This window comes from Sorex araneus, chromosome 2 (assembly GCF_027595985.1).
Source record: "Sorex araneus isolate mSorAra2 chromosome 2, mSorAra2.pri, whole genome shotgun sequence".
NCBI lineage: Eukaryota > Metazoa > Chordata > Mammalia > Eulipotyphla > Soricidae > Sorex > Sorex araneus.
In genome coordinates, this window is record NC_073303.1 from 247,809,821 (window position 1) to 247,831,154 (window position 21,334).

The 21,334-nt window shown below is 46.0% G+C and overlaps 1 pseudogene; it reads right to left on the reverse strand.

Moving 5' to 3' along the window:
• Positions 1-1,076: 1,076 nt before the first annotated feature.
• On the reverse strand, positions 1,077-3,879 carry LOC129402097 (protein Wiz-like; annotated as a pseudogene).
• Between the last annotated feature and the right edge of the window lie 17,455 nt (positions 3,880-21,334).

The following is a 21,334-nucleotide window of genomic DNA, read 5'->3' on the forward strand; positions in this document are numbered from 1 at the left end:
GCACCCTATGCACTGGACTATCACTCTGGCCCCTTTGATTGCTCTTAATCTGCATTTTCAGTTAAAAATATTTTTAAAAACCTTATGGTGGCCAAAACTAGTTCTTAGAGTAACACAGACCAATTCACTAAGCATATTGACATCCTCACTCATCACTTTTACAGCAACTCTGTTCTCCTTTCCACTCTGATTAACCTTTGTTTTCTGAGTTCAGTTTCCTTTCATTTATTTCCCCCCACCTCTTTCTGCATTTCTCATTAATTGTTAACTTTTCTCCCAAACGCCTTTTTATATATTTTTTCTTATTTCCTATAATCTAATAACCAAAATTTTAGAACTGTTGGGACTGGGACTGAAGCCACAGTGCAGCGGGGAAGGCTCTTGCCATGCTTCCAGCTGACCCAGGTTAAATCCCCGAATCCCATAGGGTCACCGAGCCACCAGGATTGATCCCTAAGTGCAGAGCCAGGAGTAAGCCCTGAGCACTGCCAAGTGTGGACAAAAAAAAAAAAGAGTATTAGGACTACATTATCTAACTCATCTTAACTAATTAATTTTAGGGTTGTTTGAGGTTTATTTTAATAATTTCTAGAGGTTTCAATTGGTGAGAATTTTCTACTAAAATACTAAATGTTCTGATTCATCAATGATTTATGTATTCAAAGTTGTTTTCTGCCTTACAAAAACATCTTTCTACGAGTTTAAAAAATTTTGACCAAGAATTTCTTTCATCAAGTGAAATTATTTTTTTCAATTAGAATATTTTATCGGAGTAATAATGTTGAAAATCCTTTAACTTTACAACTATTTTGTGAATTGTGTTATCACAAATTTTTTGGAGGTTTCAATTATTAACCAGTGTAGATCATTCATTAATAGTGAATCAAGAACCTAACAATTTTTAATTTTCAAAATTTATCTTCTTTATTTATCATATGATGAAGATATAATGGAATAAAGTGAACATACGATAGTTAATATGTTCATACATTTTTTTTTATTCTCTACACAAAACGCGTTTTTAAAACAGTGATGAGCTATACACAGAAAGAAAGCAACAGAGAAAAATGGGGAGGGCGGGCATAGGGGAGCCCACCGCAACCCCTCCCGCCCAAGCCCCAAGGCTGGGGCACTTGACCTGGCAGGGGGCAGCTGTCAGCTCTGAGCTCTTCCTGCTGGGGAAGCCCCTGGGGGGCGTGGCCAGCAAGGGTTTCCGTGGCCTCATGGCTCAGTAGGGGCTCCGGCCTCCCCTGAGCAAGCAGCGTGGCGGGACTTGGTCGCTCGACTCGGGAACTGGGGGGCTCGGCAGACCCCAGGTCTCACGAGGTGCGTGCGTGCAGGTGTCACGAGCGAGTAGGTCCACGGGGACAGGAGTGAGCCAGGACAGGGGGTCTTTGGGGGCTCTGGGAATGGCCATCGAAGGCAAGCGCAGCCCCACCTGGCTGCCCCCACGGGCCAGGGAACCCCCCCAAGCCCCAAGTGCTCTGCTGGGGGAGGGTGTCCCGGCTGCAGTGTGCCCGGGCCCCTGGGGACGGTTGGAGGCTCTGGCTTGCTCCTCTGGAAACGGAAAGGAAAGAGGGAGGAGAGGGTGCAGGAGGGTGTGGACTGCGCGCGTCAGGGCGCCTCGGCCACGGCCGTCTGTGCCTGCGGGGCGGGGGGCTCTCCGGGAGGGGCGTCCACTCTGGAGAAGCTCCTGTCCAGGATGCGCCGCAGCAAGTGCCGCGCCCCCTCCTCCTGGGTGGACAGCGGCCCCCGGAACTGCGCCTCGCAGAACCCGCCCCTGAGGGGACAGACGTTGCCCGCAGACTTGACGAGTGACGTCTGAGGGGTCGTGGCCCCGGGGAGGGGGCCGGCCGGACCCGGGGAGGGGGCTGCCGACCTCCTCTCGCTTCTGTCGCAGACCGCAGGCGTCCTCCGTGCCCGGGCCCCAGAGGCGCCGCGGCCGGGCGCGCTTGCCGGCGCTCACACTCGTTGCTGCTCGGCCGCTGGTGCTCCTCGGCCTTCCCCGTGCCTGGAGGGCCGAGGCCAGAGGCCGCTCGCTGCCACCAGCCGCGCGCCCAGCTCCACCCCGGCTCGCCACAGGCGCTGCGCCCCCCACAGCCAGGCCACCGGGGCCACCCCAGCGGCGGCCGCTCGTCACCCTCACGCCTGTGGCCGGCACCGCGGAGCTTCCTGGTGCAGGGACGGCCGCCCCGGATGGAGCTGCGATGGGCGCCCACCTTTGGGGGCCGCCGCTTGGTCCCCTCGCTCAGCGTCTCCATGGGGGCCTCATTCCCGCACCGCTCGGTCACCCCAAACTGCCTCAGGGGCGCCCGCCCGCGCGAGGCCGCCAGCGCCTTGCGGGTCTCAGAGTCGAGGCCGCGCAGCTCGCAGCAGGCGCCGGTGGGCGAGGGGGCGGCCTTGGCCGTGAAGGGCAGCTCGGTCTGGCGCGGGTCTTGGCCGTCACCTCAGGGGGCGGGCGGGGGTCCTCCCACAGGGGCCGCCTGGGGGCCACGGAGCCTCGGGAGCCGCCGGCTGCCGCCTTGGCACGGCTGAGGGGCGCCAGGATGAGCCCGCGGGGGGGTGCGGCCCCGCCCAGCGCCCGGGGTGCCCGGCCGGCCCGCCGTGGACACCAGCGGCAGGGCACTCTGCACGGCCCGGCCACCCGGGGAGGCCCGTCCTGCACCAGCGCAGGGGCAGGTCCCCGGCCCGCGGCTGCTTCTTGACGAGGGGTGGCTGGGGCTTCTGTCTGAGGGTCTCCCGGGGGCTCAGGCCCCGTCTTAGGCTTGGCCTTGGGCCCTTCTCGTGGCGGCGGCGGCGGGGGCGACGGCAGCGGCGCGGGCAGAGCGGCGGGACCCGGACTCGGGGTCCCTGGCGGGGGCGCCCCCGCCGGCGTGCGATCCCGGGCGCCCCCCGCGGGCGGCCCCGCCATGACCTTGCCTTCAGCTTTTGTGACTAGGCCCTGGGCGGTGGAGAGATCTGTTCATACTTATGAACTAAAATGATCAGTTTGGCACCTTATAGATTTGTTATAATAACCTTGAATCAATTAGTTCTCCCTTAGGGGCTGGAGCGATAGCACAGAGCGTAGGGTGTTTGCCTTGCACGCGCCCGATCCCGGTTCGATTCCCTGCATCCCTTAGGGTCCCTTGAGTACTGCCAGGAGTCATTCCTGAGTGCAGAGCCAGGAGTAACCCCTGTGCCTTGCCAGGTGTGACCCAAAAAGAAAAACAAAAGTCGTTCTCAATTTATAATTTGCATACTACAAGATTTTTTGGTTTCTGTTTGGAGTCACACCTGGTGGTGCTCAGTGCTTACTCCTGACTTTGAACTCAAGAATTACTCCAGGTGGGGTTCGGGGACTGTAAGGGATGCCAAGGATCAAACCCTATCAGCTGCGTGCCAGACAAGCGCCCTCCCGGGATGCTGTGTTATCACTCTAGTCCCATGTGTGATGATTGTTTGGTTGGTTGGATTTGCTTTTTGGGTCACATCTGGCAATGTTCAGGGGATACTCTTGGCTCTGCACTCAGGAATTACTCTTGGGGGTGCTGAGAGACCATATGAAATGCCGGGATCCAACTGGTCAGACACATGCAAGGTAAACACCCTCCGGGCTGTACTCTCACTCCAGTCCCATGAATGAGATTTTTCAAGGAGAGAGCTGCCTGTCTCACTTGTCCTTTGGTAATCTGACTTATTTTGCCAAATCTTAAGTCTGCACTGCACTGTTGCACTGTCATCCTGTTGTTCATGATTTGCTTGATTGGGCGCCAGTAACGCCTCCATTCATCTCTATCTCGTGCTAGTGTAGCCCAGTGGCGTCTGCTGGCTCCAGGAACACGAAGTGTGGCCCGTTATTGTTCCTGTTTTTGGCATATCGAACACGCCAAGGGTATTATAGGCGCTGCCATAATGTTAAGTCAATTTTGTTAAGATGTTTCCTAAAGTGATGATATTCTACCATGTTTGTGAATTCCCTAATGGGCTTATGCTGTTTGCCTTGTGTTCCTTATTGCTTTTAGGCCACGCCGGCTGTGCTCAAGGCTTACTCCTCGCTCTATGTCGGGAATCACTCCAGCTGGGGCTCAGAGGATATGTGGTACCAAGGGATCGAACCCAAGACAACCGTGTTCAAGGCAAGTGTCCTCCCCGCTGTGCTATTGCTCCAGGCCATATTTTTTTGCTATTTTGGTCACACCAGATGATGCACAGGGGTCACTCCTGGCTCTGCACTCAGGAACCACCCCTGATGGTGCTCAGGGGACCATATGGGATGCTGGGAATCGAACCCGGGTTGGCCGCGTGCAAGGCAAATGCCCTACTGACTGTGCTATTGCTCCAGCCCCATGAAACCAATTCTTCTTAAAATAATCCTTTTGCTTGTTTCCCTCATGGCTGTCCCTACATGGGAAATATTGTGAAACTTTTGCTGAGTATCACCAGGGGTGGAAAATAAAGAAAACAAAGTTGTCATTCGCATCAGAATAAAATAAACTCATTTCTTTCTTTTTTCTTTATTTTCCACCCCTGGTGATACTCAGGGATTACTCCTGGCCCTGCAGTCAGGAATTACTCCTGGTACTGCACAGGGAACCATATGGAATGCCAGCGATTGAACCCCAGCTGGCCATGTGCAAAGCAAATGTCTAGCGGCTGTACTAAGGCTTCAACCCTAATCATGAATTTCTATAAAATAAGCAGAATAAGAATGTGTGATGTTGGCCTGAACCTGAGTGAGAAGTGAGAATCAATAAATGTGAGAGGGTGAGGGGATGGGGACTGAAAATGGCTTTCCTCAGCATCGCACCACCAAAATGGAGCAGGGGTTGGGTTAGGCAGTGCCACCGCGATTAGCATCTGTGGAGGGAAGACAGTGATTTGGGCTCAATTAACTTTTCTGCAGGGAAAGCAACAGAGGTTGTAGGTGGATGACGAGTGTTTCAAAATGAGTGACTGAGAATCGACTGGAAGTAGGCTCGTGATCAAAGGAAGCATTCAAATCCTTGGGTACGGTATTTAAGGGGCAGGAAGGAGAGAGACCCACAACACACAACAAATTTCTTTGTGTGTGTGTTAATTGAATCACTGTGAGATATAGTAGCAAGCTTTCTTGAGGGAGTTACAGTCATACAATGTTCCAACACCCATTCCTCAACCAGTGTACATTTCCCAACACCAATGTTCCCAGTATCCCTCCTGCTAAGGGTCCCCTTGCACCTGCCTCTATGGCAGGCACTTTTCTTCTTTCTCTCTCTGTCTCTGTATCTCTATGTCTCTGCCTATCTCTGTTTATCTGTCAGTCGTTGTCTGTCTCTGTCTCTCTCTGTATCTCTCTATCTTTTTCTCTCTTTATGAGCATTGTAGCTTGCAACACAGATCCTGAGAGTCCGTCATGTTTGGCCCTTTACCCACTCCCAGCACACATCTCCCATCCAGAGCAATCTGTTCCAAACAGCATTGTCAATAGTGGCTCCTCCTCTAAACCAACTGCCTCTCCTCCGGCCCTGAGACAGGCTTCCAATCACGAACCAATCCTCCTGGACTTTGTTTCTACTGTTCATGGTTGTTAAACTTATACTGTATGGGTTTTTTTTTAATCCCACAAATGAGTGCGTTCTATGTCTATCCGTCTCCTGCTGACTTATTTCACTCTGCATGATATTGTCCATGTCCATGCATTTATAAGCAAATTGCACAGTATCATTTTTTCTAACAGCTGTATGGTGTGTAAACCACTTCAGGCTCTTCACCCTGCCCCACCATGAAGTCCAGCCCCTGCACAAGAGAAAATTGGATCCTCGGAGTTTTGCCCCAAATTGCCTCCCTTGGGTTTGTTTTGAGGGGCCACACCCGACAATGCTCAGGGCTTACTCCTGGCTCTGCACTCAAAAATCACTCCTGGCAGTGCTGGGGGCACCCCTTGGGGTGCGGGACATTGAGAACCCGGGTTGGCTGCATGGAAGGCAAATGCTCTACCCCAAGAAAGGGTTCTTGAGAAGCTCTAACTCATGGTAGAGAAGTAAATGAAGGTAATGTCCAGGAAAGATATTGAGACCTTCACTGAACCAAAGTACCTATGAATTCCCGGACACTGCAAGAGACCTGGATAAGGAATAGCGAGAGGTGGGAAATTCACCCCCTAACAGGAACCCCAAGGTAGGGATCGTCCCTGAGGAAAACAAGTTTAATCCAGAGGGAAGCAGACAGGCATGTCCAGGCCAGAATAGAATAGCAAATTGTCACGTAATCTATCCTTTAAGGGTGCCGCTGATTATTCATTTGAAATATCCGGGTCTCTGTCTTCATGCACCCCTTAATTGTGCTGTGTCTACTCACAGTGCTGAACGTGTTTGTCAACTTCAACAGCGGCTCACATGACGGGAACCAGGATGCAGGAGCGATATAGATGAATAAATGGCTGCTCTGTGTGCTATCTGTTTGGGTGATCCTAAAGATTGGACACTCCTGATGTGTATTCCATTCTGTGTGACCGAGCTCGCTGGTCAGAGTTCTCAAATAAAACCATTTTGGAGCACTGGAGGTAATGATACAAAAGATTCAGAAGAGAAGTCTATAGAATCTGATTGTCCTGTGATTCTCTGAGACAGAATCAGGGGAGAGGCCAGAATGATTTCATGTAAAATGGAGATCCAATGGTATCATTTAAAAGACTACAATGAGTCCAAAGCAAACTTTCATTGACTATGGCATTTGACTGGCATGTGGCCGACTAGGGTTCAATCCCTGGCACCCCATAGGGTTCCCTGAACACAAAGAGAGGTAACTCCTGATTGTAGAGCCAGAAATAATCCCTGAGCATTCCTGGGTGTGACCCAAAAAGCCAAAGGAAAAAAAGTAACAAGACCTGATTATCAGATTCTGGGAAATATTATGGAAACACATGAAAGCTATCAAGTTAAATAGAACCAATCTAAGCTACCTATATGACTTAAATATAACCTCTAGGATATAAAATATATAATTGATTAAAAAATTACTCAACAAGATTCTAACTTTACTTCTCTGGAAATAGCCAACTGGCTTTACAAATATAAAAACAACAGGAGTCAGAGATAGTACAGTGTGTAGGGTGCCTGCCTTGCACATGGCAGACCCGGGTTCGATCCCCTACATCTCATAGGGTCCTCCACGCATACCAGGAGTGATCCCTGAGTGCAGAGCCAGGAGGAATCGATGTGTAATTCTGGTTGTGACTAAAACACAAAACAAATAGAAGCAATAGTTCCTCCTAAATGATGTTGATAACTCTTTAAAAATTCTTGTCGCATTAGTTTTTCATTTTCTGAAAAATGACAGCACTTTTACACATTCTACTGACACAATGGGTAAGTCACATTCACACCAGCATGGAGTGACACTTCTCTCAAGTTCACCAACCAGTCTGTTATTTATACTTTGTCTAGGTCCTTATTCAACGAACAAGAAAGCGATGGACACAGTAACTCTTCAAGATACTGTTTGGGGAGTATTATTTTGTTTCCAATTCATGATTGGTTTTATTGGAAATTCATTGTTGCTTATGCTATATGTCGAAACCTTTCTGCAAAGAAATAAACCAATAGATTGGATATTTACTCACTTAACTTTTGCCAATATGATGACAATTTTATTTGCCGGGTTTCCTGAATTAATCTCTTTCTTTGGAATAAGAAACTTTCTGAACGACGCTGGTTGTAAGGCAGTTGTGTTCCTACACAGAGTGGGCCGGGGTCTTTCCCTCTGCACCACATCTTTCCTCAGTGTGTTCCAAGCCATCGTGATCACCAACAACCATGCTCGGTGGGCGTGGTTCAAATCAAACATCTACACATGCATTTCTTCTGCCTTCCTCTTTTTCTGGGCACTCAACATGCTGATCTATATCCGGGTCATTTTGACTGTGATGGCCCCATTCAACATTACTGGAATTGAAGACTTTTATAACCAAAACTACTGTATAGCACATGATGCTGAGAAGAATAGAGTGTCTACATTCCAGGGAATAATGACTATAAGAGACCTGCTGTGTGTTTTCCTCATGATCTGGACCAGCGTGTACATGGTAAAGTTCCTCTTCAACCATCTCAAGAATGTCCGTCACATCCTTAGAAACAGTGTCTGCCCACAGTCCTCTCTTGAGATCATGGTCACCCACACCATCCTGGTCCATGTGAGCTGCTTTGCTTTTTTTTACTGTATCAACTTCTGCCTTACCATTTATGTAGCACACCGTCATGATATACGAAGGTTAGGAAACATCGCTGTTTTTGTGTCTTCCTGCTATCCAATGGTCTGTCCTTTCTTGCTGATAAAAGACCTTCGAGGCCCCTTCCTGAACTGCACCTTTGGAAAGATGAGGAAATCTTCACAAACCACTGCCATCAGAGACTTGAAAACTCTCACACCAGCTGTGACACAAAGTTCTCAGGACAGAAAAATTCCCCTGCAAAGGTTAAGTGATGGGGGTTTGGAGAGATAGCTCAATGGGTAGGGCACTTGCCTTGCACATGCCCTGCACAGGGCCAGGAGTGATTCCTGAGCATCAGCAGGTGTGACCAGGGATTAAAAAAAGGGGGGAGGGGATGTGATGTAAAATGAAAGAAAATAACATTTTTTAATTATTGAATCACTATGAGATACTAACAAAACTTTCATGATTGAGTTTCAGTCATACAATATTCCAACACCCAACCATTCCCCTTCCAGTGTATATTCCCCACCACCAATATCCCCAGTATCTCTCCTGCCACTAACCCTTCAGCCTGCCTCTATGCCAGGCTCTCTCTCTCTCTCTCTCTCTCTCTCTCTCTCACTCTCTCTCTCTCTCCTCTCCCCTCTCTCTTCCTCTCCCCACCTCCTCCGCCCTTTTGGGCATTATCATTTCCAATATAGATACTAAGGGGCCATTATGTTTGGTTGTTTGCCCACTCTCAGCACACCTCTCCTATGCAGAGCGATCCTTCCAACCATTATTGCCATCATCGTCCCTTTTCTGTCCCAACTGCCCTCCCCTTGCCCTTAAGGCTGGCTTCCAAGTGTGGACCCTTTGTCCTGACCCATGACAAAATAACGACGTATATGGACACGTCTCCAAGTCCACAGCTCATTGTACATGCTGAGAAAAATGAAGAGCTGAATTGAATGAAACACATTATAGAAAGCTGCACTTACAAGAGGCAATTTTTCCCAGGTTTATTGGGTTACTCCAATCACAGTGCTCCCATTCCTCTGTGTTTCCCTGTAACCTCATTCTTTTTTTTTATTTTTTTATTTTTTGCTTTTTAGGTCACACCTGTCGATGCACAGGGGTCACTCCTGGCTATGCACTGAGGAATTATCCCTGGCGGTGCTCTGCTTTGGGGCAAGGGTTTGGGTTCAGGATGGAAACATCCGAAATATGTTAGTGGGAAGGTGCAATAGTGGTGAGATAAGTGTTTGAATATTAGATGTAATCAAATATTGTGAACTACTTTATAAAATAACAAAAATAACCAAAAGAATCCTCAATTAGGGGCTGGAGTGATAGCACAGCGGGTAGGGCGTTTGCCTCACACACGGCCGATCCGGGTTTGATTCCCAAAATCTCATATGGTCCCCTGAGCGCCACCAGGAGTAATTCCTGAGTGCAGAGCCAGGAGTGGCCCCTGTGCATTGCCAGGTTGTGACCCAAAAAGCAAAAAAAAAAAAAAAAAAGAAGAATCCTCAATCAGTGAAGTAGTTCTGGTGTGCAACTAACATTCTCAATAGACTTCACAAGACTCCCCTAAAGACAGCTTTTTGGAGCATTTTCAGTGGTTTATTCATAACAAACAATAGAAATTAAACTACTTTGGTTCTGCTTTGAGGCTGGGTTGGGGTTGGGGATGGAAACATCTAAAATATGGTGGCGGCGCCGCTAACGGAGGAAATATCCTTCTTTCATGGTCTCTCTCCCCTCCAGGAGGAGGCGTGGTGTCCGACATTTTGTGGGTCCTTTGAGCAGGTATGAACTTTGTGGCACGGAAAAAAAAATGTGCTTTGAACTTGAAACAGCCGCGGGACACCTGGGCAGTCTCAGGCCGGGGCAGGAGCTCGGGCTCCGGCCGAGATTCGACCCGGGTCGCCATGCCTTTGCACAGCCGCGTGGATGTAGAACGAGCAGGAACCAGAGACAGCTTTAGGACTTGGGGTTCCAGCGGTGCTTGCAACGATGTATGCAGACTGTGAACTAAGATTTTGCTACATGCTGTTCCAGAAAGGGAAATGATTCATTTTCCAACTTAAATCTCCCTGGACTTTATTACTATAATACAGAAATTGTAAACCGCGAGGCCACTACAGCGGCCGCACAACTTTTTATCTCTTCATTCCATCAGTGGAAAACTTATTATCAAATATTTCCTTGTCAATAGAGCTGTATTCTTGGGGGATAAATTCCAACAAAATTAGTGAGTCTGTGTTGAAACTCCAACAACAATAGTGAGTTTTGTGTTGAAATCTGGAATGTAATCAAGGTAAAGAGAAAAGGAAGTGAAATTATCAGTCATGCAGGGGGGGTTGGGGGGTGAGGGGTGGGATGTATACTTTTTTGTTGTTGTTGTTTTTGTTTTTGTTTTGTTTTTGTTTTTATTGGTGGTGGAATATGGGCACTGGTGAAGGGACGGGTGTTTGAGCATTGTATAACTGAGATATAAGCCTCAGAACTTTGTAACTTTCCACATGGTATTTCAATAAAATAAATTAAAAAAAATAAAAAAATAAAATATGGTGGCGGGAAGGTCTAATGGTGGTGAAATTGGTGTTCGAATATTAAGTGTAATCAAATATTGTCAACTACTTTAGAAATGTAAAATAAAATTTTTTAAAAATAAATAATTTTTAAAAAGAATCAGATGTGCACTAATTGGTCCTTACTGACTTATTTTCTGTTCCTTCTATTTACCATTCTCAAAGGTTTGTTTGAATAAACAATGTAAAGTAAAATGCTAAAACAAGTAACTTTTTTTTTTTTTTTGCTTTTTGGGTCACACCCAGCGATGCTCAGGGGTTACTCCTGGCTTTGCACTCAGGAATTACTCCTGGCGGTGCTTGGGGGACCATATGGGATGCCAGGGATCGAACCCGGGTCAGCGGCGTGCAAGGCAAACGCCCTACCCGCTGTGCTATCGCTCCGGCCCCAAAGTAACTATTTTTGACACCGAGCCTTTCTGTGTTTTATTTTGATCCCTTACTGGGGAGCAGTGTTTGTGCCCGGTAGGGTCACCCCCTCCGGAAAACTCCCGAGGTACGGGTCCAAAGGTTTGGGGTGCACTTCAGTATTCAACTTCAGTGTTAGGGGCCACCAGGATTGGTGTTGCTGACGCCACACTCATCGGTGCTGACGAGGGTAGGCAGGAATAAAGGGAGCCCAAGTTGAAACTTGGGTCTTTTGCCAGCCTGGCCCACACCCTAGCCCGTTGAGTCATTTCCGAGGCGCGTGGCGACGTTTCAAACCCATTTCTGGGGCTGGAGTGATAGCACAGCGGATAGGGCGTTTGCCTTGCACGTGGCCGACACGGGTTCGATTCCCAGCATCCCATACGGTTCCCTGAGCACTGGCAGGAGTCATTCCTTAGTGCATGAGCCAAGAGTAAGTAACCCTTTGCACCCCGGGTGTGACCCCCCCACAAAAAAACCAACTAAAACCCATTTCAAATTCAAACATAAACCAAGTTATCAGCGTTCATCTTAGGCGTTAAGAATGTATTTGCTACAGTTGAAATAGCATCAATTGAAGCTTCTCCCCTGAGTCAAATGAAGATACAAGACACACCATTTCCCTTAAATCCAGACATCCCGATTAAAATATAATAAGTTGAGATCAGCGCATTAGAGTGGGGAATCAGGCTGGGCTCTGGGCTCCAGAATCACGACTAAGTTAAATCATTAAGTTAAAAATAACCCAACTTAAATTCTAAGAAACTAAAAAAAATTATAAGAAATTGACAACGTTTTAATATGATTTCACTCAATTCCCCTTACCTACCCCCCCATGAAGACGTCATAAACAAGATATTGACAAACGTCTCTGATCCGGAAATTTCTCAGATTCTCGCTTTATCCAAATAAGGGATGGAACCCCGTTGGGTAGAGCATGACAAGAAAGATTACCCCCAACAAAATTAAATTTAATTAAATTAATTTTTTTATTTTAAAAAAGATCCCTACCTAACTCGGGGCATCGAGCACTATAAATCAGACAGTTTTGAGCAGGAGATAACTGCTTGACAGGCGAGAACGGGCGTTTCACCCTGGGTTCTCAGTCCGAATCTGGCACCTGCCCCCACAGCAAAAGCATTTCAGACACACACCCCTCCCCGGGGAGACTCATCCTGACCCAAGGGTGGCTCTACCTGGACTTGGGGAGCAGGGCCAGGAGCTTTCAGAAGGAAACTGCCCACGAGTTTCTCAGTGAAGACCCTAACCCAATCCCTGATACTGGCAGTATAGATGTCTCTACCGACCGGGTCCACGCTGCGCTAGTTACCAGCCACCAAATCCGACTCACCCCCAGAACTTCACCCTTTCCTCCCTGGCCACTCCAGGCCAGAGCAGCCCTCATCCTGCTGACCTCTCCTCTGGGGATTCTTGGGATTCCTGGGAGGCTCGGGAGGCTCGGGATTCACTGTGCAATTGCCTAGACCTCATCCTCGCGATTCAGAGTCCACCACTAACTGCCTGAATAGCAAGACAGGCAATGAGCCAAACCCCGCCCCAGGGACAAAAAAATACCAACGGACATGCCTCCTATTGGTTCACATTGTGACACGCTCCTCTCTCATTGGCTGTTGCTAAGGCCCAGAGCCACATGGACCAGTTTCTAGGGGCGGGCTCAAAGGCACGTACTCCTTAACCAGGAAACCTTTGTGCTCTTGTCACCAACTGTCACTGGGGCTGGCTCCAGCCACCAGCATCTCTTCTCTATCCTTAGAAGCTCACCGTGAGGCTACAGACCCTGTGCTTCGTCACCGGAGCTAGTCCTCCAATGCCTGTTTGTAAGCCTTTCCTCATGTTTTGCAAAGCCCAGAACAAATACCCAGACCTTGGCTCTAACTCATTAGAGGGCCTCAGTGGAACCTGTATACCAGAGTTTTAGGAAGAAAGATCAACCTTAGGACATTTGAAGTTTAAGTTTAGCTAACAAGATCTGCTCTAGGTTCCATAAGATCCACCTGCCACATTTGTATTTGGGGGGTTATCACTTTCTCACTGAGGAACTTTCTACAAAACTTGCCGTGCACGTGGTCAGCCCGGGACTTTGAAATGGGTATCGGCACAGCGAGTGTTGATCTACCCGTTACAGACTTGGCTCCCCCAAACCCTGTGATTGCGGCTCAAATAATGAGGAATCTCAGACAACCCTGCCTTTCCTCGTTTCTTTCCTTAGCATTTCTGGTTCCAGATGCAGGCTGACAAAACAAAAGGTGACTGACAGTTACCAGAATTTTACATTCAAAGTAATACATGCAGCGCCTCCATCTTTGCTTTCTTTGATCTTGGAATCTTTTTAAAATTATTTTCTTATTATAATGAATCATCGTGAGATACAGTTACAGACTTACAAACTTTCATGATTGTGTCTTGATCTTGAAATCTTTTGAGGGGAATAGAGTGTGGTTTGTAGGAAGCTCATAGCTCTTGGCGTGATGTATGTAATCCCTCAATGTAATACTCAGGACGATTAGGTGTTTTACAGTTGTGACTGAGAAGTTAGGTATTTCTCAATATACATTGTGTTATTTTGTTCAGCTTAAATTGTTTGTCTTGGTTACAGTAGTGTCTCCAAGGTCTTATAAACCTGTTCCCTTTCCCTGGCAGTGAGGCAAGCCAGTAGAGAAGTCCAGTCTTTGGTCCCAAAGCAGCCCCCAGAAGCCTGATGGCTGGAGTCCCCTCTGTCAGTGCAGTACCTAAGTACCTACACTCAAACTCACTGCATGCTTCAAGGGTGTAGCTAATAATACCTTGAATTTTTCTTTTGTTTTGAGACCTCACCTGGCAGTGCTCAGGAATTACTCTTGGTGGGGGTCAGTAGATCATATGGGATGATAGGGATTATGGTCAGATTAGTCGCATGTAAGGCAACCACCCTACCTGCTGTACTATCACTCCAATGACTATATGTTGGATTTGAACTGGAAAATTCATTATCCCTCCATAAGATGATAATTTCTTTTTTTTCTACGGAGAAACCTGTCTCTGAGGGGCAATATGGTTTCCCTTCTACCTTTACAATTACAGTCACAGATTGTCTTCAGTAAAAGTGACATTGGTGTGGTAAGAACTGGAGTCAAAATTTATAAATTTATTTTTTTATTGAGTCACAGTGGGTTAGAACATTACTAAATTGTTCATGATTGTGTCTCAGCCACACAAAGTTTCAACACCAATTCCTCTACCAGTGTAATTTCCCAGCACCAGTGTCCCCAAGTTTCCCGCCCACCTCTTCAAGTTATCCCCAACCCCAGCCTGTCTCTATGGCAGGCACCTCTCTTCTCTCTCTCTCTCATTTTAGGCATTATAGCTTGCGATAGAGATGCTGAAAGGTTATTATTTATATCACTTTACCTGCTTTCAACACTCAGCTCTTGTCTAGAGTGATCATTTCCAACTAGTGTTGTCATAGTGGATCCTCCTCTATCTTAACTTCCATCCATTCCCCACACTTCTGACCAACCATTGACCAGTCCTCCTAGCTTGAAACTAGTCCATTTAGATTCAATTAAATTAGAGCAAGACCGCTTTACCCAGGAGTCACCTGGTCCTATTTTCCCAACTGCAGGGCTCAGGGCAGTTTAGCTTTTGTGATTTTATTTTTCTGCTGGACCACAGCCGATCCTTCTAGATCTCAGAGACAGAAACACTGTTTTCCTCTGGTTAGAGGTTGTCTCCTTAAGACATTGCCCTACTATCAGTATGTGTGTGGCCCCATGAAAAAAAATAATACCATAGATGTTATTGACAAAGGCATAAGAAAGATTGAAGACAATGTACACAGAAATTTCAGGTCAGTATGTCCATCTATGAATATAATGATGGATACATAATATGAATTTCTCCAAACATATACAAAGTATAGCATCGAGAGTGAACCCTGGAGCCAGACTGATGCGGGTTGTGTGTTTGTCTTATATGTGCCGACCTGGGTTGGATCCCCAGTATCCATATTGTCCACCCGTGCACTGCCAGGAGTAATTGCTAAGTGCAGAGCCAGGAATAACCACTGAGCATCACTAGATGTGACACCGATAGATAATGATGATGATGATGATAATAATAATAACAATGTCCATCATATCAACTTCAAAAATGCCTTGATGATTGCTAAATGAAGCAAGTCAGAAGAAGGATAAACACAATATGATATCACTTGTATGTGACATTTAGAATAACTTGATGAGCAAATGCAGTGTTTTAAAAAGGTTGGTCCTCCACTCAACCTTAGCCCCATGGTAGAGGGAGGAAAAGGAAAGAAAGAGTGGAGGGAAAGGAGAGAAAAGACAAATGAGCAGGAATGGGGGCCAGGTCCAGGATTCAGCTACAAAGGTGTCATTAAGGAAAGGTAGAACCAAAAATCCAAACCACAGTGTCAACAACATTGAAATCAGAGACCCAAACTTTCACAACCAAACTTAGAAAGCTGCTTTTCCAGAGGGCAGGGCTGGAGGTGGGTCGGGGATATGGGCAGGAACCTGAGAACGTTGGTGGGGGGACCTTGGGACTAGAGGTAGCTAAAGGTCAACTATGAATAACTTTGGAAATCATGGTGCCTTAATTTTTTTTACTGGGTTAATTGGAAAATAAAGTTTAAAAAGAAAAGAAAAAGAAATGCCTCTGATTATTATATTTCATGGAGAAGAAAGTCAAAGTGAACGGACTATATCAAACTTAAACGTTTCTGCGCTTCAAAGAAACAGGGGCCCAAATTAAAACCCTCCCTCACTGAATGGGTGAAAATATCTTCACAGCATTCATGTGACAAAAACACAAATATCCAAGATGTGCAGACATTTGCAAAACTTAGCAACAAAATAATACACTCAGAACTTACTCCTAGCTCTGTACTCAGAGATCACTCCTGGTGTCTTTGAGGACCAAAATTGGTGCCAGGGATCAAACACAGGCCAGCTTCGGCAATGTGCAAAGCAAGCTCCCTTCCCACCGTCTAAGTAATCCAGCCCCTGTCCACATAGCTTTAATGGATGGTTTCAGGACCTCTGAGCCTGCCTGGAGTGATTCCTGAGCAGAACCAAGTGTGCCACCCTCTCCCCCCAAAAAAACAACAACAACAACAACAACATATCTTCCCCTTTTGTACCGTGCCTTTTTCCTGGGTCTCCTTTGTCTTCTGATGTTGTCCCACAGATCTCTCAGGCTACCTACCTTCAGATGGATCCCATCAGCCTTGCTTAGCCTAGGGCAGGCAAACCTTACTCAACTTTGACCCCTCAGCCTGCCAGTTAAGTATCTTCAGATCCAAATATTTAGAGAGGGCAGGAGCAATAGTACAGCTGGGAGGGCACTTGCTGTGTGTGTGGCCAACCTGGGTTCAAACACCAGCATCCTCTGTGGTGCTCCAAGCCTGCCAGGAATGATCCATGAGTACAGAGCCAGGAGTTAACCCTGAGCAGAACCAGGTGTGACCCAAAAATAAAACAAGACAAAACAAACAAGCAAACAAAAACCTGTTTAAAGAATGGATAGGCAGGAAAGAGTCTGCTATATCCCGAAGAAGTCACAGTATTAGACATGAAATTTGCCACAAAATAAAATACAGCGAGGGCTGATAGAAAATTTTGTAAGAGAAGTATGAAGCCAGCAATTACCTCAAGCATTATTCTACATGCATTTCACTTCTTCATTCACTATAAATAGAATCACTTGTCCATTGCACTGAGTTGCCAAAGATAGAAGGCAGAGATTCAATTGTTTTCATTTTCAAAGGATGTTTCTTTAGATCCTTAGTGTGGTCTGGCAATGTGAGAATGAGTGACAGTCCAGCGGGTAGGGTGTTCACACCGTGCAAGAGGCTGATGCAGGTTCGATCCACAGTATCCCATTGGTCCCCTGAGCACTGCCATTCATGAGTGCAAAGCCAGAAGTAACCCCTAAGCGTTGTCAGGTATGACCCCAAAATAGCCAAAATATAAATTAAAAATTAAATTTATTTATATATGATCTAGTGATCCCATTAGAATTCAGGTTGATAGTTTTTATCCTTAAGAATTATCATTTATGCGAGCTAAAAGTAGACTATAGACCAAACATGATGACAACTTACTACCTGTATTGCAAAACATAACATCCAAAAGGAGAGAGTAAAAGGGACTGTGCCTGCCACAGAGCAGGGGTCAGGGGATAAGGTGGGGGTGGCCGGAGGGGTACTGAGAACATTGGTGGTGGAGAATGGGCACTGCGAAATGATGGGTACTCGATCATTGTAAGACTGAAACTCAAACATGAAAGCTTTCTAAGTCTGTAACTGTATCCCAAGGTGAGACATTAAAATTTTTTAAAATTTTAAGAAAAGAATTATCATTTATAATTCTTCTTTTCCTAAGTCAATTCAGACTTGACTGTTCCACAATAAATCCCAAATTGAGAAAAGCCTTAGAGAAAAGCAATTACTCTCCAAAAGTTGTCAGAGATACTTGATCAGTTATGAGAACTTTTGATTTCTCTGCGAGTAGCCAATTATGCCCAAGTTTGCTTTCTGCTCTGCTCCTGCAGGACTCTGAGGACTCAGGCTGATGTCATGGGAAAGTTTCTGAAGTGAACACCTGAGGGGGACTTGCATTAAAAACTTTTCTAAATTGATCCATTTGCTGCTCAGACAGTAATTTGTGGGTCCATGGGCACTTCAGAAAGTTTCCTGAGTTCCAAGTGACAGGGTCTCTGGGGACCAAGTCACTGGTGTGTTTTTATAGCCCTGGATTAAAACACAGGCATTCACCCGCAGCCTGGCAGAGGGTCCCGTCAACTTCACCAGCCTCAGACTCAGTAAGTACCTCCTGTCTCTGCTCCTGCTTGAAGGGAGAGACAGGGATTTTTCTTTAGAAAAATTCCCTTTCCTTGGGCTGGAGAGATAGAGCAGGGGGTAGGGCAATTGTCTTGCACTCAGCTGACCTGGGTTCCAACATCCCCGACATTCCATAGGGTCCCCCAAGTACCGCCAGGAGTATTTCCTGAATTCAGAGCCAGGAGTAACCTGAGCATCACCAAGCGTGTGATTTTACAAAGTAAAACGCTGGGGCTGCTGCTGTTGCTGTGATGCATGTGTGCATTCGGTGGCCCAGAGCCTCCTCCCTGCGTCCCTACCTCCACAGGGCTCCCCAACAGAGAGACAGAGAGATGGGGAGAGGGGGGACCACAGTCTGATGGTGAAAATGGCCCCTTTAATGCAGAGTTGCTAGCATACTTATAGAACATCTGAAGGGGGGTTAAGGTGAGGACATAGGTGTCATTGGTCATTTACAGAGATAAACATTTGGCAGAGGAAATTCTTTGCAGAGATCAACTCAAGATGACACTCTGTCTTCCAGGGATGTTGTTTTGATCTTACGCTATAGTTGTGTAAGTTATAAATACTTGAAGTTTTTTGGATAAACACAGTAAGAGACAAAGATCCCAACACTTAATTCTCTGGGCTCTGACAGCAAGTAAGGCTTTTACCATAAATCCCAGACTAAGTCCTCAGGCCAGTTCAGCTTTTCCTTCCCCATGGGGGTCTTGTCTCCTAGGTTGTAACAGCTCGCAGCAAGACTATACAACCATACATTGATGCCTTTTAGAATGTCCCATTTCAATGCTGGGTAGCTTTGCCACCCGTCCTGGGTCCATCTCAGTCCCACGGCGGGACTTCCCTTTTGGGGTGTTAGGAACTACAGCAACTGAAGCCTGAGTCAAGTAATTATGACCAAATAATTATGCCCAGGAGCAGATATATCTCAGAATCAATCTAATCCCAAATATTAGAAGCATAGCATTAATGGTCTTTCTGTGTTTAACCAAAGAACATTGCTCTATAGTAAAATATAAAAAGGCTAGAGGGGAGAGAGAAAAGTAGGTAAAAATAAACAGCACTTCAAATGCAAAGCAGCATGAATTAAAAGTTCAGAATTACCAGAGAGTTTTGGTTTATAAGTAATCAAGACTGACTTGGGGAACTGTGACAGTGAGAGGTAAAGTATAAGGGAAAGTTTAAGGATAGACTTGAACCAGATTAGGGCTGCCAGCAAGAGCATGTTAAGCTTCTCTGGGAGGGAGAAAGGGGCAATTCACTGACGAAGCCTAAAGCACTTAGGGTTAATATCCAACACAGAGGAAAGGTTGAAGATAGACTCTAACCAAATTAGGGCTGTTAGCAAGGGCAGGGGAAGCTTCTCTGGGAGGAGGAAAGGGGCAATTCATCAGTGAAGCCTAAAACACTTAGGGTTGATATCCAACTAAGTGTGATACAAAAAGTAAAAAATAAGGGGAGGGGTTATTTTTCCTGATATTATTTTTGTGGGACACGCTTTCTAATGCCAAAGTCACCTGAGTTTTTATACTCACATCCCTTTATACTCATGATATTCTGGGGGTTTTTCTTCCTTGTTTTGTTTTTTGCTTTTGAGTCACACCATGTGATGCTGAGGGGTTACTCCTGCCTCTGCACGCAGGAATTGCTCCTGATGGTGCTCGGGGGACCCTATGGGATGGTAACTGGTCAGCTGTGTGCAAGGCAAGCAGGAATCACTGTGGTCGTGCTCAGGGGATACTGGGGGTGGAATCCTGGTCTGTTGCGTGAAAGGCAAGTGCCTTATCCACTGTATTATCACTCTGTAGCACTGTAGTACTGTCCTGCCATTGCTCACCAATTTTCTTGAGTGGGCACCAGTAAAGTCTCTATCGTGAGACTTGTTGTTACTGTTGTTGGCATATCGAATACGCCACAGGGAGCTTGCCAGGCTCTACCATTCGTGAGGGAATACTCTCAGTAGCTTGCCTGGCTCTCTGAGAGGAACGGAGGAATCCAACCCTGGTCGACCAGGTGCAAGGTAAACACCCTACCTGCTCTGCTATCGTTCCACTAGCCCCATCAATTTATGATTTTCTTGTCTGCAGTTTCAACTGTATTTTCTTTTATGCTTTGCATTCTACTGTGCTTTTCCTTTTATTTAGCTTTGGTTGTTTGGGGGCCACACCAGCGGTGCTCAGGATTACTCCTGTTCTGTGCTCAGGATCACTCCTGGTGGGTTCCGGGGACCCTTTACGAAGCTGGGGATTAATCCCAAACCCACCACAAGCAAGACAAGTGCCCTATGCACTAGACTATCTCTCTGGCCCCTTTATTGCTCTTAATTTGTGCTTTCATTTAAAACTATTTTTAAAACTTTACGATGACCAAAACTAGCTCTTAGAGTAACACATATACCAATTTACTAAGAATATTTACATCCTCATTCTTCACTTTTACAGAAACTCTGGTCACCTTTCAACTCTGATTAAACTTTGTTTTCTGAGTTCACTTTTCTGTTATTTTTCTTCTACCCACCTCTTCATGTATTTCTCTTTGACATTGAACTATTCTCCCAAATGCCTTTTTTCCCTGCATTCTTCTTAAATCCTATGGTCTAGTTACCTAAATATTAGAATTATTGGGGGCTGCAGCCACATTGTAGTGGGGAGGCTCTTGCCGTGCATGCAGCTAATGCAGGTTCAATCACTGACAGCCCAAAGGGTCCCAAACCCACCAACCCATTGGTAGAGAGCCAGGACTAAGCCCTGAGTACTGCTGAGTGTGGGCCAGAAATAAACAGAAGAAGACTAGAACTGTCTAATCTAGTTTAGCTTACTGCAATGATTTTAGGGTTGTTTGGGGATTTGTTTTAGAAATTTTAGAGTTTTTAATTTTGGTAAAGATTTTCTATCACATTATTAGATGTTCTGATTCATAAATATTTTGTGCATTTGAATGTCTTTTTCTTTCATCCAAAAAAATGTTTCTACGAGTTTAAAAAGATTTGACCAACAATTTCTTGCACTGATTTGAATTATTTTATAGTAGTTTTGATACACCTAATCCTCTAATTTTGTAACTATTTTATCAATTGAGCTGTCATAATGATGTTTTTGTTTGAAGGTTTCAGTATTAACCAATGTAGATCGTTCATTAATATTGGATAAAGAAATCCAACAATCTATCAATTTCAATATAAAACTTCTTTATTTCTTTATCATATTATTGAAGATATCATGGAATGAAGTAAGCTGTGATTGTTGCTATTCATACTTATGACCTAAAATCATGAGTTTGGCAACTTAATGTATTTTGTTATAATTATCTTTAATCACT